Below are 18,409 nucleotides of genomic sequence, written 5' to 3' on the forward strand. Positions count from 1 at the left end.
ATGTTAGGTCTAGTTAGGGTGTTTGGTTAGGTTAGGTTAGGTTGGATTATGTTATGTTGTTATGCTATGTTAATTATGATGCTATGTTATGTTAGCTTTGATGTTATGTTATGTTATGTTAAGGTTATGTTATGTTATGTTATGTTATGCAAAACTTAATGTGATTTAAGCGAAATTACGTCCAGTTCGGTTCAAAAAACAGAAACTTCATTGGTTGTTGATGTCATTCACTAGACAATGTATACACAGTAACTCTGGACACTACAAACACAAAAACAAACATATGACCCGAGTCTTCTCTCAGCACCGGCCATGAAATTTACACTGAGTCAAAGTTTTTATATTTTCAACTCTTGTCACCCAAAAAATATATGTGTTAGTTTTTCCCAAAGTTTATGTTTTGAGGGACAACAGAAAAAAGTATGCGTGTTGATTTTAACTTGGCAATATAGCGGTGTGTGTGTGTGTGTGTGTGTGTGTGATATACATAGAGAGAGAGAGAGAGAGAGAGAAATTGCCCCCACACACACATGATACCAAGAAAAAGAGACAGAAACACACACACACACACACACACACACACACACACACACACACACACACACACACATGGACGACTTGAATTCTTCTATCTTTTTAACCTTTTCTTTTCTTCCTGTTTCTATATCACTGTCACACTCTGTCTCTCACTTTCATGCTCTTCTCTGCTTCTACTCTTTATTCTCACTTTCTCTACCTCTCTTATTCTCACTTTCTCTACACCCTCCCTCTCATTCTCTCCTCTTATTCCTTTCTACCTCTTATTCTCCTTTCACCTCTTTATTCTCTACTTCTCTCTATCTCTCTTATTCTCACTTTCTCTTCCTCTCTTTCTATTTATTCTCACTTTCTCTACCTCTCTCTTTATTCTCACTTTCTCTCACCCTCCCTCTCCTTATTCTCACTTTCTCTATCTCTCTTATTCTCACTTTCTCTACACCCTCCCTCTCTTTATTCTCACTTTCTCTACCTCTCTTATTCTCACTTTCTCTACACCCTCCCTCTCTTTATTCTCACCCATGTCTGCATTATCCAGCAACACACCCAGAAACTTTCACACTTTCTCTCGTCGTCCTTGTAAAAAAAAAAATTAGTGAATCGTAAAAACTAATACTTTTACGTTTTTCTCTTTCTCTCGCGCCAATTAAAAACAACAAGAGAAAACAAGTGAAAATATTACTTTCTTTTCTCTTCCATTTCCTTTGGTCAATAATCATAGTGGAGGAAATATTAAACTTTCACTTAAATACTTTCTCTTGTTGTTCAGATACACCTTCCTGAAAAGTTTAAATCATTACTTTCTTTTTTCACTAACGATTCAAAATGTGTCTAACCATATATATACTTTTATACTTTGTCAGTAAAAAAGTTGGAAAAATACTCTTTTTTCACTTTCTTTATATTTTGTCTTACGAAAAAATAAATGAAACACTATATTTCTTACTTTCTTTCTCTTCCATCAATAAAAAACAAAAATACTTTCTTTTATCAACTTTCTATTAAACTTTTTACCAGTAAGAGCAGTATCATGTGAGGGAAAGTTAAGGATACTTTCTCTTCTCTCTTCCGATAAAAAAATGAAGAATCGGCAAAAGAATATCGATACACACTTTCTTTTTAAAACTTTCTATTTTACCTTTCACCAGTAAAAGTTATATCGTGTGAAGGAAAACCAGTCAGTGATACTTTTAACTCTTCACTTAACTTTCTCGTCCATCAATAAAGAATAAAATCACCAAAACGAAAATATAAAATAATACTTTCTTTTTTTTTCACCTTTCGCAAGTAAAAGCAAAATCCTGTGAGATAATTGGAAAGCGATAATTTCTTTCTTTTCCACCAATAGAAAATTATTACTGTGAATGATTAGTCAATATTTTTGTTTTATCCCTTAATTATTACCCCCATCCACCCCCCTCCCTACCTCCCCCTCCCTCTCTTACTTCTCACCACCTATCCTCTTACCATCAACCTTCCCCCACCCCCCACCTCTCCTACCCTCCCACAACCTACACCCCCTAACTTCCCCTCAGCTGCACATGGAGGGAATTTCAGATTCTTGAAATACTACCAGTCGCCCTTCTCCCCTCCTCCTATCACCCTCCTCCCTCTTTCTCCCTCCTAACCACCCATCTATCTTCACTCACTATCCACCTCCCCATCCACCTAACCTAACTACTCAACACCCCCCACTATTATCTTGCTATCAGTTAACATTAATGACTAACATGAATTTATTTTTAGTCAATGAAAGGCAAAAGTTATACTAGATTTTTTTATGATTTTGAGTGAGTTTAAATGTTTTCAGAGAATCTAAAATCTCTCTCTCTCTCTCTCTCTCTCTCTCTCTCTCTCTCTCTCTTGTAGGTAGTGAGAGAAAATTTTAGTCATTAGTGAAGGTAAAAATTTCAGCAAAACTAAACCAACATTTTTTTCTTCTTTTTAATACAATTTCTCCTGTGAAAATGTAATACCAATATGATTTTTTTGTGTCAGTTCATAGAGAGTGTATGTGTGTGTGTGTATGTGTGTGTGTGTGTGAGAGAGAGACCATCACCTGTCTGACAAAATATCTCGCTACTACCACTACTACTACTACTACTACTACTACTTCTACTACTACTACCACCACCATTTTTTTTATAATTGACCTCCAGCCTCCCCAATAGCCACACCTTCGCCACCATTTATTACCTTAATATTAAGTATCCTAACACATAAGTAGCTATCCTATCTGTGTTAAATTAGTTGAGCCAGGTCTATGCGGCATTCAGTGACTGTAGCCTCATAGTCAATATCTGCAGCTGTTGTCGGCTTTGGGGCAGAAGCCTGTCCCTGAGGCAAAGCAAAGCCGACCGAAGGAGAGAGAAAGACAGTCGACATCTCAACCAGGCTTTAACATAACTTCTGGGCTGCTGCTTCTGGATATCACCTCCGCGAGTCTGGCGTAGAAACATCTTGCACTTGGTCCCATCCCACCAGAGGTTGTGAACACTAGAGGAGTGAAGCTGCCTTGATCAACGTTTTGAATTCTCTCCTGTATGCCCTTATCTTGTCGTTCTCGTTCTCCTGTGTGCCGCACCGAGAGCTAAGTTACCACCACCATTACGACTACCACCACCACTACTACTACTACTACTACCACCACCATTACTACTAACCATCACCTACCACCAACTACTAACACTGACTAAACCTACCACTACTGCCACCTACACCTACCACTACTACCACCACTACTACTACTACCACCACCACTTACCACCAATTACTAACACTAACTAAACCTACCACTACTACCACCTACACCTACCACTACCACCATGTACTACCACTACCACCACAACTACCAACTACTACTACTACTACCACATACACTGGAGCCAACAAGCCGGACGTGGTGGCTCCAGGTTGAAGTAGCTTTAAAGGAGAATCACAGAGAGAGGCCATACACGATATCAAAATGATCCAGTACATAGGTAGCTCCTCTCTCTCTCTCTTTCTCTCCCTCTAATAATAACACTGAGTGATATACGTGTTATTAATTCTGTCATTCAGTTTTTCCCATTACCATTAGTTACGGGTTAATGGTCGCCACCAACACGTGTATATATATAGTAATAGAAGCCAAAATATAATGGCACACATATAAAAATTTTAGAATAATAATGGGTTAAAGATGACAATAGTTTAAACACGATTTTAGATTAGAAAAAATAACAGCTAATTTTAATGGTTTCATCTTTATGTTTTATAGAGTAAAATAAATACAAATTTCTAGTAGATATTAATATTAAACTTGTAATTAAAAGCTGAATATTTGTGGTTTATACATTTTGTACAGTAAAGTTTAAGAGACGCTGTATTTGGTTTGAGAATTTTGAGTGAAAGGACTTTAGTGGTCCAGTGAAATTTGTATATCTGCTTTGTTGATTACGAAAAAGATTTTGAAGAGGCAAAGCAAAATAAACTGGGATTCTAGCAAGATCTTTACTGGCAACAGGAGGCTGCAGCGTTAGACATAGGGAGTAAGGCAAGGCTGTGTTCTGTCTCCAACATTGTATAATAAATATTCACAATTATTAATGAGAGAAGTTATAAGTGATAATGAAGGACTAAAAGTTAATGGTAAAGTAATATAGAATAAACGATATGTTGTTGATACTGTTCTTATTACAGATAGTGAAGAGGCATTACAAAAACTGGTTAACAGATCAGTGTAAAAGGTGAAAATATGGTTTAAGAGTTAATGCTGTAAAGACTAAGGCAATGGTTGTTTATATATTGAAAAAATCCTAAAAAATATTAATGTATCAACCATACACAACATAATTCCCCATATAACGACATAAGTAACATCAATCAATCAGAGTACTGTTCTAATATCTGAGGTTGGCGACCACAGTCCTCCACTCTTAAACGGGGCTGTTTTCACCAATCCTCTAAGGTTTTGTATCTCTGAAGACCCAGTTAGTTTCATTCATCCACCTCAGTCTCTACCTTCCCTGGCCCTCCTACTCTCATCCCTATTATAATGACCAAATTATCTCATTTTTTATTTTTCTGAACATTTCGATTAATTTTTTAGGTGTCTGTGTTAATATTAGTACTTGTTCATTTGTTTTCCTGTCAGTGTAGTTTATTGTTAACATTCGCCTATAACACCACACGTCAAAGGCCTCCACAACCTCTGTCTGGTGTCTGCTGAGTGTCCACGCTTCTGACCCATACAACAGTCCTTGTCATATAAAGCCTTCAGCAGACCTTTTTTCTTTAATTGACGTGAATGTCCCTTACCATTAGGTCTTTATGTTATTAAATGGTGTTATTGCTTGACCTATTCTTGGTATGATTTCTCCTGTTCATCTACCATCACAGCTAATGTTACTCCCAAATACACAACATTTTTCACTTGTTTGCCCAGTTGGCTACCATAGGACATCATAACACTACATAACTCACCATAACACTACGTAATTCACTATACAAGGCACCAATCAGGGACTCATCTACGCTCATTGGTCGTGTGTGTGTGTGTGTGTGTGTGTGTGTGTGTGTGTGTGTGTGTGTGTGAGTGTGTGTGTGCGTCGTCTTCTCCTTATCTCTCACTTCTCCCAGCGGCTTCTCTAATCTAACAACTTCCGCCCACCCCCACTCTCTCCCTCACCTCCCACTCTCTCCCTCACCCCCACTCTCTCCCTCACCCCACTCTCTCCCCACCTCCACTCTCTCCCTCACCCCCACTCTCTCTCCCTCACCCCACTCTCTCCTCACCCCACCTCCCCACCCCACTCTCTCCCTCACCCCCCACTCTCTCCTCCCCACTCTCTCCCTCACCCCCCACTCTCCCTCACCCCACTCTCTCCCTCACCCCACTCTCCTCACCCCCACTCTCTCCCTCACCCCACTCTCTCCCTCACCCCCACTCTCTCTCACCCCCACTCTCTCCCTCACCCCCACTCTCTCCATCACCCCCACCTCCCTCATTCTTTCTCATTTCTCATTTCTTTTCTGACTTCTTTTCCATCTTCCATTCTCATTCATCCGGGTTTTTTCCCCCTCTTTATTCTTTTCCCTTCCTTCCTCCCTCTCTCTATTCCTTCCCTTTCTCTATTCCTCCTTCCTGCCCCACCTCTTTTCCTTCCTTCCTCTCTCTCTCTCTATTCCTCCTTCCTTCCTCTCTCTATTTATACTTTTTCCTTCCTTTCTTCTTCCCTCCCACTCTCTCTCTACCTATATTTATTATTCCTTTCCTTCCTTCCTTCCTTTCCTCACACAATCATGGTCGCCACCCCACGCTCAAGTCTGTGTGTGTGAGGGAGATGAGAACACATACACGCTGGGGGAGGGGTTGGGTGGGGTGGGGGTGGGGGTGGGGTGGGGTGGGTGGGGTGGGGTGGGGTGGGGTGGGGAGGGAGGGAGGGGTGGGGTGGGGTGGGGTGGGGTGGGGTGGGGTGGGTGGGGTGGGGTGGGGAGGGGGGAGTGGGGTGGGTGGGTGGGTGGGGTGGGGGTGGGGGTGGGGTGGTGGGAGTGGGGGTGAGGGGTAAATGATCCACTCTCCCTTTATCTCTCGTTCTTTTCTATTTTTCACTCTTCATCCTCTCTAAATATCTTTATTTCTTTTCCTCCTCCCTTTTCTTTATTATTCCTTTCCTTCCTTTCTCTCTCTTTCTTTTTCTTCCTTTCTTTCTTTCTCATTTCTTTCTCCTGTCTATCTCTTTTTATTTCCTCTCTTTATCCATTTCCTTACCTCTTCTCTCTCTCTCTCTCTCTCTCATACATAGATTCCTCAGCGCCTAAGATGAGATGATTGCATCGTCTTGGTGAAGTGATCACAGAGCTCTCCTCCATATTATCTTTCTCTCTCTCTCGCTTTATTTTCCATCTCTCTCTCTCTCTCGCTTTATTTCTATTTTCCCGCCTGTCTCTCACTTTCTCTTATGCGGTCTCTTTAACTGGACTAGACTGCCTAAACCAGCTTAGTCTTTTTAAAAGCTAAACTAAACCCATTATATACACGTAAACCACCTAACCTAACCTAACCTAACCTAACCTAACCTAACCACCTAACCTAACCACCTAACCTAACTTAACCTAGTCTCGTTTAAACTAACAACGTAATGTAATCTAAGCTTAACACTAACCTAACCTGAGACAAACTCTAACTTAACCTAAACCAACCCAACTTAAGTCAACACTAAACAAACTCACTTAACGTAACCTAACCCTCACACCAACTTAACCTAACCAAACACTCAACCTAACCTAACCCTCACACCAACTAAAACCCTAACCAAACACTCAAACTAACCTAACCCTCACACTCAACCCAACCTCACACTAACTTAACCGAACCAAACACTAACCTAACCTAACCCTCACACTAACCCAACCCTCACACTAACTTAACCTAACCAAACACTAACCAAACCTAACCCCTCACACTAACCTAACCTAACCAAACACCAACCCAACCTAAACCAACTTAGATGTTATAATAAAGGCTTATTAATGCAAACACAGAATGGCATCAGTCTCTCTCTCTTATGGCAATTTATCCTGAATACAAGATTAACCCACACACTCCCTGACCCGCATACTATCTGACCCGCATACTATCTGACCCACACACCCCCTGACCCACACACACCCACCACACACTACCACACCCTGACCCACCCACACACACCCTGACCCACACACCCTGACCTGCATACTATCTGACCCAAACACCCCTGACCCACACACACCACCCACACACCACCAACACCCCTGGACCCACACACACCCACCCACACACAACCACCCACACACCACCACACCCTGACCCACACACACACCCACCCACACACACCCACCCACACACCACACACCCTGACCCCACATTCCCTGACCCACACACACACCCACACACACACCACCACACACACACACACAACCCCTGACCCTCACACCCCTGACCCCACACACCCACCACACACCCACCCACCCACACACACCACCACACACCCTGACCCACACACCCCTGACCCACACACACCCACCCACACACTACCACACACACACACACAACCCTGACTACACCCTGGACCCACACACACCCACCCACACACACACCCACCCACACACCACACCACACACACACACACACACACACCCTGACCCACACACTCCTGGACCTCATACTATCTGACCCACACACCCCTGACCCATACACACCCCTGACCCACACACCCTGACCCACACTCCTGACCCATACACACCCTGACCCACACACCCTGACCCACACACTCTTGACCCACACACACACCCTGACCCACACACTCCCTCACCCCACACTCCTCACCTCCCCCCCACCCCTATCGTGCATGCACAAAGTGTGCTTGCAGGTAGGCGTGGTTGATGTTGCAGTTAGAAACTTGTCAGTGATAACGACCTGTGTCTTGTGTACCCAGCTGCACTCTGGCTTTTATATACTTGGTTTCTTATGTGGCACTTGGTTTTATATGACACTTCTGTTTTATGTATACTTGCTCTTATTGAGACACTTGCTTTTATATACACTTGGCTCTTATGTACTCTGGCTCTTATATGACACTTGCTCTTATGTGCAATTCCTGGTTTTATGACACTTCTGGCTTCTATATGACACTTGCTCTTATGTGGCACTCTGGTTTGTGTGACACTCTGGTTTGTGGCACTCTGGCTCTTATATGACACTCTGGCTCTTATATGACACTCTGCTCTTATGTGACACTCTGCTTATGTGGCACTCAGGCTCTTATGTGGCACTCAGGCTCTTATATGGCACTATGGCTTTTATATGACTACCTGAACTCTTATGGACACTATAAACTCGTAACTGACACACTGACTTTTATAAACTTCAGTTGTCACAAATTATTTTACACCTAACGTAAGGGGAGGAGATAGCTTTTACTAGAGGTATCAGTGTCTGGAAAGGTGATCGAACGGGGTACCGTCTCTATCTGTCTATATCTATATCACGCACACACTCTCTCTCTCTCTCACACACCACCCCCTCTTCTAACACACACGGTTAAGGGACCATGTTAAGTCTCACATTTGAAGCCTGGTGCTCCTCGAGATTACACACTGAGCGCCTCTTTCTCACCACATTGAAGTTCAAGGTCTTCCTCTCCTGTGTGTCGACGCTGAAACAATATATTTCATCTTCAGGCACCAATGTATTTCACCATCAAACAACACTATTTCACCACCAACACTATATTTCAGCATCAACACTATATTTCACCATCAAACAACACTATATTTCACTATCAACACTATATTTCACCATCAACACTATATTTCACCATCAACACTATATTTCACCATCAAGCACTATATTTCACTATCAACACTATATTTCACCATCAAGCACCACACCCTAAGCTTCCTGGAGAACAAAGGCACATTTGATATTTATAGTGGTAGACATGAAGGCATTTTACGTCCTGGAGACCTGACAATCAAAGCGAATTCTTCTGAAGCAATAAGCTGACAGATGCCCTCTCTTGATCTGATACGAGTCTAGCTTGATCCTACAACACAACGCGGGGATCCTACGCAGCATGGGGATCCCATCACAGCATGAGGATCCTACACAACACAGCAAGGGGATCCTACAGCACAGCACGGGGATCCTATACAACACTGCACGGGGATCCTACAGCACAGCACGGGGATCTAGTGAGCTCCTGCAGTCCTTCAGCTCAGGAACTAAGCCCTCAGGATGCTCTCTTGTAGTGCCCGAATCTGGACCACTTGTGATCTTGCAAGCAGTGAGATGCCAAGGGGCGTTCTTCCTGTCTGTTTTATATATGACAATTGTAAGGAATTGATAGACAGATTATATTTGGTTGATTGATGACAGGGATTATATTTGGTTGATTGGTAGACAGGATTATATTTGTGATTGATAGACAGGGATAATATATTGTGGATTGATAGACAGATTATATTTGTTGATTGGTAGACAGGGATTTATTTGGTTGATCGGTAGACAGATTATATTTGTGCCCTTTCTCCCCCTCGTGGCTCCATCACAGCACCTGCCCTCCACAGTTAGGACATATCACATTATTATTCTCGAGGAACTTGTAAGCACACCACACGGCATCCTAAAGACTGCCTGATGTTAAGAGGTCAGATGGCCTCTAACACACACTAATACGAGGTCGACTTGATATAAGAGGTCAGTTGGCCTCTTACACACACTTATACGAGGTCGACTTGATATAAGGGGTCAGTTGGCCTCCACACACAAACATTTAGAGAGAGACGAAAGATCCAGTTTCCATATAAAAATAAGTATTCTTAATGACAGTATATTCTAACGGTGAAAATATGTCAGTATATCTCCATTCAACATAATAATAATAATAATAATAATAATAATAATAATAATAATAATAATAATAATAAAATAATAAGAATAATAATAAAAACATGTCAATAATCAGGTTTTATAAAGTGTAATATATCAACCTATAAATACAAAAATGTATAAAATATTAGAAATTATAAAGTAAGAGATACAATAATGGGACTGAAGGTGTAGTTACAGGTGCTATTAAAACACAGGTCATTAGGGGTTCCCTTATTGTATTTGACCTCTGACCTTCTCCTGCGTCCAGTGGTATGATCTATATTACTCTACATACATACATACATACACATACATACATACATACATACATACATACAAATATATACTGTACATAAACATACACCCATACATTATATACACAATACACATACCACATACACACACATACTATACACACACACACACACACACACACACAGACGCCCACCCAAACGCACAGACATCACCCCAGACACAAAGGCGCCCATACAGACCTTCAGAAGCCCACAAAGGAACACAGACATTGACTGACACACACACACACACATCATTTCAGGCTCCAACCCCTTAAGTTAAGTCATCATACTCAAGGGGTTAAGTCATCATACTCAAGAGGTTAAGTCATCATACTCAAGGGTTGTCATCATACTCAAGAGGTTAAGTCATCATACTCAAGAGGTTAAGTCATCATACTCAAGCGGTTAAGTCATCATACTCAAGAGGTTAAGTCATCATATTCAAGAGGTTAAGTCATCATACAACTCCAAATGAAAAACTAATTACAATTATTGATTTACTGTGACATAATCAGATAAAAATTTCTACGTTCACTATAATTATCATAGGAATTATTGCCTTGTTTTAATATTAACGGTCGCTAATTATACAGTTCACCTGACTACTAATTATACGAGGTGATATCCAGTGACTATTTTATTTATATTTATTTTGAGGTGAAAGACAGGTGAAAGGAAGGTTATATTAGAGTCAATTCATTTTAATTTACTCGAACACCTAAAGTAAGATCGTGAGTTAGCTTTTATTTACTTGGGGGGGGGGGGGGGGAGAGAGAGAGAGAGAGAGAGAGAGAGAGCTCCTCTTGTTCTCATTTACGATGCTATATATTTTTGTGTTAACAAAACTGGTATCTGGAAGCAAGACCTGTGTGTGTGTGTGTGTGTGTGTGTGTGTGTGTGTGTGTGTGTGTGTGTGTGTGTGATTATTGCCCAGAAATACCCAAACACACACACACACACACTTTGAAGCGTCTTACAGGCCTCTCATTTGATTCGTTTACAATTTACACCTTTTTACAGGAATTTAGTTGTAAATCATCAATGCATAATTCCACTGAGAATGTCTTAAGCATTTACTCAATGTTCTCCCTGAACTTCTTTTACAATTTATACTTTTCACCAAAATTATTTACGTTTTTTCACTTTTTGAAATATTATCTTTTATTTGTCATATTTCATAGATCAATGAGAGTAAATTGAATTAATGTTCTTTAAAGGTGGTAAAGACACATTAATCTTACTCTTTGCAATTTCGAATTTTTATAAGACATTAAATGTTGCCCTGTACGTTTAAGGGACTCAGTGATTTACAAAAACTATGTAAACTGTAAATTTGGTTTTGAGAATTGTTTTACAAGGGGACGTTATGACTTTTTTACAATGTATACTTTTTTTTACATTTTTATAAGATATTCACACACCTGTAAACGCGTATCCCAAGAAGAATAAACGGATGATGAGCAGATGTTTACAATTTACAATATTTACACTCATAGGTTCCTTGTCGTGTATGTGTAAGATATATTTAGCTTCTTTTTACAATTTACACATTTTCACAGGGGTTGCACAGCCGTAAATACATCTCCTCAGTGATTTAAATATTTACCCACGAGTTCGCAACATTTTCAAATTTACACATTTTCTCAAGATTTACAACCGCCCGTGACTATTGATCTAGCCGTAAGGAGATAGGTTATGTAAATTATGGGGAGGAGCAGAGTTAACCCAGCGGGAGGCATCTTAACACCTCAACTCTGTGTGTGTGTGTGTGTGTGTGTGTGTGTATGTGTGTGTGTGTGTATGTGTGTGTGTTTAAATACGAAGGTCTACATATGTATGGATGGATATATTTATATACGTATGTACACCTATGTATCACAGACATAAATACACACACACACACACACACAGAACCAGACACATACACACACACACACACACACACACACACACACACACACACACACACACACTACAGATCAATACACAGGAGGGTAAAATTTTTCAGTATATCGCCTCAAAAATTATAAAATCTTTTAGTGGTTCCATTATCTTACCTTTTCCAACCTTTATCTAATTAGCTCACAGGTAGGCTAGAGGCACACCTGAGTCCCCATGTTTACTTAAGATGTTTATTAATGTTGATACTCAGTGTTAATGTTTATAGAAGGTGGGTGAGACATCTACGAGTAACATGATGTTTTTGAGTGCTTAGGTTAGGTTAGGTTAGGTTAGGTTGGGTTGGGTTGGGTTAGGTTAGGTTAGGTTAAGATAGGTTAGGTTAGGTTAGGTTGGTTAAGATAGTTTGTGTGTTGCTAGGTTAATGTGTTTATTAAATTTAAGATTACAACATTTTTTTGATAGTTGAATAAGTATGTGTGGTGTGTGTGTGTGTGTGTGTGTGGTCAGGATGGGGAATTATTATTGATCTGTGTTTGTTTGTTTATGGACCTAATGTAGCGGTGGTGGGGAAGCCTAATGTTGAGGAACGTGTACATGAATATATTGAGAGAGGTGTAGGGAGAGACTCTTCACCTCAGTACTACCACCACCTGCCCACCACACCACCACCACTGCCTACCCACACCACCACCACTACCCACACCACCACCATGCCCACCACCACCACCACCCACACCACCACCACCACCCACCCTCTACCACCACACCACCACCACTACTCACACCACCACCACCACCACCACCTACTACCACCACTACACACCACCACCACCACCCCCAATTCCCTATACAAACACACTCCTTTCTGCCTATGATGAAAGAGCATAAAGTTTACCTCCAGGAAATATATATATATATGCTGTAAAACATATTTTTCAGTCTGTCCTTTGTCTATCAATCATCTATCTATCTGTCTCTGCCTATATTTCTATTCTTCCTGTCAGTCTGCCTTCCTGTCTGTCTGTCTGCCTATGTTTGTGTTTTATCTATTTATCTATCTATCTATCTGTCTGTCTTGCCTATCTGTTTGTCTCTCTATCTATCTATCTGTCTGTCTGTCTGTCTTGCTGTCTGTCTGTCATCTTTGTGTTCCAATTTATTTTTCTCGTAGTGTTCAGGTGGCAGAGTAACATGTGTGTGTGTGTGTGTGTGTGTGTGTGTGTGTGTGTGTGTGTGTGTGTGTGTTTTGTGTGTGTGTATGAATGGTAGATATTCATATAAACTTACTCTAATCCTTCTCAGTGCCTTCTAAGATTATTCAATTTTACCCCTTCACTTATTTATCACACTTTATTCTATGCACTCTCTTCTGTACCAGTTCCATCTTCTTTTTCTTCCTCTTCTTTTCCTCTATGTTTATCCAGTCTTCACAATATTCTTCTTTATCCTCTCTTTCTTCATTCCTTCTTTTCGCTTCCTTCCCCTTCTGCAATTTGATTTATCACATCTACGTCTCTTCCTCGTTCATCATCATCTCTCTCTCTCTCTCCCTCGTGTCCTTAATTCCGCTCTTCTCTTCCCTTTCATTAGCTCTCTTTTGACAGTTTTTATTCATTTTTTTCATTTTTCATTTTTTCATTCTTGGCTGTTCTTCTTTTTCTTCTCTTTGCATTGTTTGGTTGATTCTCTTATCATTCTTTCTTCTTCTCCTCCTTTGTGTTTGTTTGTCTCTCTTCATATCTATTCTTCATCTTTTCCTTTTGCATCTTCTTCTTCCTCCCTTTTCCTTGATCTTTCTTCCTTTTATCAGTTTTTGCTTCTACTTCCTTATTCATCTTCCTCTGTTTATTCTTAATTATGTCTATCTCGTTTTTAATCAATTTCTTCTATAAGTCTACATCAATTTCTCCTTTTCATCAATCATCAATCTTTTTCTTTTGGTTTCTTTTCTTTATCAATCTCTCTCTATTTCTCCTCTTCCAAAAAATTGCAAGACTTTCCTTTTATTCTTCTCAACATCAATTTCCTTTCTTACTTTCTTTCTTTTCCATCAATTATCACCCTTTCTTTTTACCCTTCCATCCCTCCTCTTCCACTAATCATCTCTCCCTAATCCTTCCAACCTTCCTCTTCCATCATCCTTTTCTTCCCTCTTCCACCAACCTTCCATTCACCCTTCCACCAACCCCTTCCTCACCCTTCTTATCCTCTTCCACCTAATGTCGCTGTGTGTGTGTGTGTGTGTGTGTGTGTGTGTGTTACATGTTTGGTTTAGCCTGTGTCTGTATGTTGTATATATGTCTTTCTGCTTTGACGTATATATTTAATGTATGTATGTATGTATGTATGTATGTATGTATGTATGTATGTATGTATGTATGTATGATCAATAATGACATTAATAATACTCCATACACTTTCATACTACTTATACGTAAAACTTTAATAGTATTGGCTCACGTTCTCATGGTAACTTATTAACTATGCATTGACCATTACAATATGTTTTCCTTAAGCTTTGATGCCAGTGCTCCCCTGCCAAGCGTTTCTGTGTACGAATATATAAATGTAAAATTTATGTTTGTTGGGTAAATACACACACACACAGACACACGGAGGTAAATAAACACACACACACGCACACACACACACACACACACACACACACACACACACCCTAAATGACACAACATAAGCTTATAGAAAAAGTGCAGAAAAGGGCATGCAAGATTTTTCTCTCCTCTTTCACTATATTGCAAGCGTTCTACTGACCCCCTCGGCTCTCTCTGACCATCACCACGACCTCATCTACAAATTGGTGAGAAGTTTCTGCACCATCCCCGACACCGCCTCCTACTTCCACCCGAGATCCCTCGCCCGCAAACTGCTGTTCGACACCACAACCGTATCCAGCCCATACGAGCACGTGCTGATCGCTATAAGAACAGCCCAGTCCCAAAGACTATTAAGCAACCAATGTTTTCACGCCCAGTCAATCTTACCTTTTTGCACTGTCACTATGTTGAAATGCCCTGCGGTTATTATTTATCATAAGATTCAGATTCAGATTTGCCCCGAGAGGCTAGTTTAATGTTCTTGCCATCCTGCATGTAAAGTGGCAGAAAGCGTTTACAGCACTCAACAGGGAAGTATGATTCATACTTGCCTTTTGGCCTCGTCACATTGGGCGTAAAAGCCTGAAGGTCATAGGTTCTGTCAAGTTACATAAAGTGAGAGAATGATGGTGTGTGGGGAAGTTTTTGGTATTTTATCTGCTTTGGCAAGAGTTGGCGGGTCCCCTAGTGCCAGGCCTGTGACTAGGAGGAGGGATATATTTATCATAAGTGTATCACTTACGTTACTTGTATATTATTTGTCAATCAAGTGACTCATTCCCTAATTATATAACTGTATATTTTCAACCTTCTGGCTGCCACGCTTTGAATAAACCGTTAATTATTATTATTATTATTATTATTATTATTATTATTATTATTATTGTTATTATTATCATCATCATCATCATCATCATCATCACCACCACCACCACCACCACCATCATCATCATCATCATCATTATTATTATTATTATTACAAGGGCACCATACAAACAAATACCACACGTCGTCAGGAGCCAGAACTTGGTGGTATAACAGGCAGCCCATGAGGTTAGATTACTGGTACGGCTGTGTGAAGCGCGCCATTCCGCGACTTCCACCTGCCTTCCTCTGCCTGCCACACGCCTTCCCCTTCCTCCTTTCACGCCTTCCTGCCTGCCCACCGCCTTTCTCTGCCACGTCTTCCGTGCCTGCCACCGCCTTCACCTGCTGCCACATACCGCCTTCCCTGCCCTGCCACCGCCTTCCTGCCCTTCCTGCCACACGCCTTCCTGCCCTACACGCCCTGCCTGCCACCGCCTTCCCCTGTACAGCTTCCCTCCTGCCCTACACGCTTCCCTTGCTTCCCCTCTGCCACCGCCCTCCTCTGCCTGCCACGCCTTCCCTGCCTGCCACACGCTTCCCCTGCCTGCCACACACGCCTTCCCCTGCCTGCCACGCCTTCCCCTGCCTGCCACGCCTTCCTCCATGCCTTGTCAGGTGGTCACTCCAGGTCAGCGCCACTTGAGGGCACTGCGGCCACTGTTCACTATGTTTATAGTCACTTCCCAGGCACTTACTGAAGTCACTGCCCCGCCTACACACACACACACACACACACACACACACACACACACACACACACACACACACACGATAGTTGTTTCCTATTAACAAAATTAATCACTTAAGGATTAAATTACCCCAAGATCTTGTTCAGAAATTAATTACAAATCTTTTGAGTTGTTCAATTATTTTTTTACCTTTGTGTTCAGAAGATTAAAAGTTTGGCGTTCTAATCTCTCTCTCTCTCTCTCTCTCTCTCTCTCTCTCTCTCTCTTTAATATACAGCCCTCTAATCTTACTCATCTCCAAGTCTGCCATATAACAGTCTAGTCGTCTCATTAAATAATTTATCCTACTAAATATGACGTATAATTTCCTTCATTCAATAATCTATAATAATATGATAATTAGGGGATTATTTTTTTGGTATTTAATAATCACTTGGGGGGTAATTAAGACTTCTGCTCCACCTGAAGGTAATTAAGACACCTGCTACACCTCAAGGTAATTAAGACTTCTGCTACACCTGAAGGTAATTAAGACACCTGATTACATAGATAAATCGATTACCCGGGTTCAATATTCGGTTACCCGGGTTCAATATTCGGTTACCGGGTTCAATGATTTCGTTACTCAGGTTTCAAAACCAAAATAAATAATGTATTCAAAGTTAATTATAAAATGAATTAACCAATTTATAAATGAAGAACATTTACAAAAAGACGCACTTGTGTGTGTGTGTGTGTGTGTGTGTGTGTGTGTGTGCGTGTGTGAGTGTGTGCGTGTGTGAGTTCTGTGTGTGTGTGTGTGTGTGGATCAATACACTGAAGATTTACAATACGTTTCTACAGCAATACAACACTATACTTGCACCACCTTCCCTAATACCACTACCACTACCACATACACCACTACCACCACCACCCCTACCACAACTTCCACAACACCCACACCTACCTTCATCACCACCACCACCACTACCACCACTACCCCCTAGCTACCACCACCACTACCTCAGTCACCACTACCACCACCACTCCCCCACAATACTATAATTTAATACATCAGACGCAAATAAACTTCGCTTGGTATTTATCCTCACTACTGCGCCAGACAAAGAAAAACATCACCTGGCGTCAGACTAAATACCCTCCTACTGCACTGGCGTTAAGAGAATATATATAAACCTCAATACTGTATATGTATTAATGATAAGCTAACGTATGCTTCTATATACACATTAACACGTATGCATTAATCTTCTTCCATTACACACACACACACACACACACACACACACACACACACACACATACATACACACATACAGACTCACACACGACCATATTGTAATCCACACTTTTCTCATTCTTTCAATATTCCTCTCTCCTCCTATCCTTCCTTCCATCCTTCCCTCCTTCCACCCTTCCTCCCATTCTTCCTTCCCTCCATCATCTCTCCTCCCCAGCACCACTATATCACCCCATAATGCACTGGGGTAAAGAGCATGACAGTCAGTTATTAACACAGGCAGTACACAGTGTCGCCCCTCCAGTCTGCGGTGATTGGTCTCCACATTTTACTACTGTTGGTTGGTGGTAATGTTGGATGTGTAGAAATGTTCTGGTGGTATTTCGCTCACTAGTTCTGCTATAATGACTATGCTACTGCTATTACTGCTACTGTTAGACTACTACTACTATAGACTACTAGTACTACTAGACTACTGCTACTAATACTACTACTACCACCACTAATAGACTACTACTACTACTGCTACTATAATACTACTATTTTTTTTTTACTAATTGGCCTCCAGCCTCCCCCAATAGCCACACCTTCGCCGCCATTTTATTACCTTAATATTTAATATCCTAATACATAAATAGCTACCCTAGCTGGTGTTTGAGTTAGTTCAGCCGCAGATCTATGCAGTATTCAGTGACTGTTGCCTCTGTAGTCAATATCTGGGACCGTTGTCTGCTTTGGGGCCGATGATCTCGTTCTCCTGAGGCAAAGCAATGCAGACCTAAGCAGGAGGACAGTCTGCATCTCAACCAGCTTGTGGCTTCTGGGCTGCTGCTTCTGCTCAGACAACACCTCGTCCAGTCATGCAT

The sequence above is a fragment of the Homarus americanus genome, unplaced genomic scaffold, assembly GCF_018991925.1.
Source record: "Homarus americanus isolate GMGI-L3 unplaced genomic scaffold, GMGI_Hamer_2.0 scaffold34511, whole genome shotgun sequence".
In the NCBI taxonomy this organism is placed as follows: domain Eukaryota; kingdom Metazoa; phylum Arthropoda; class Malacostraca; order Decapoda; family Nephropidae; genus Homarus; species Homarus americanus.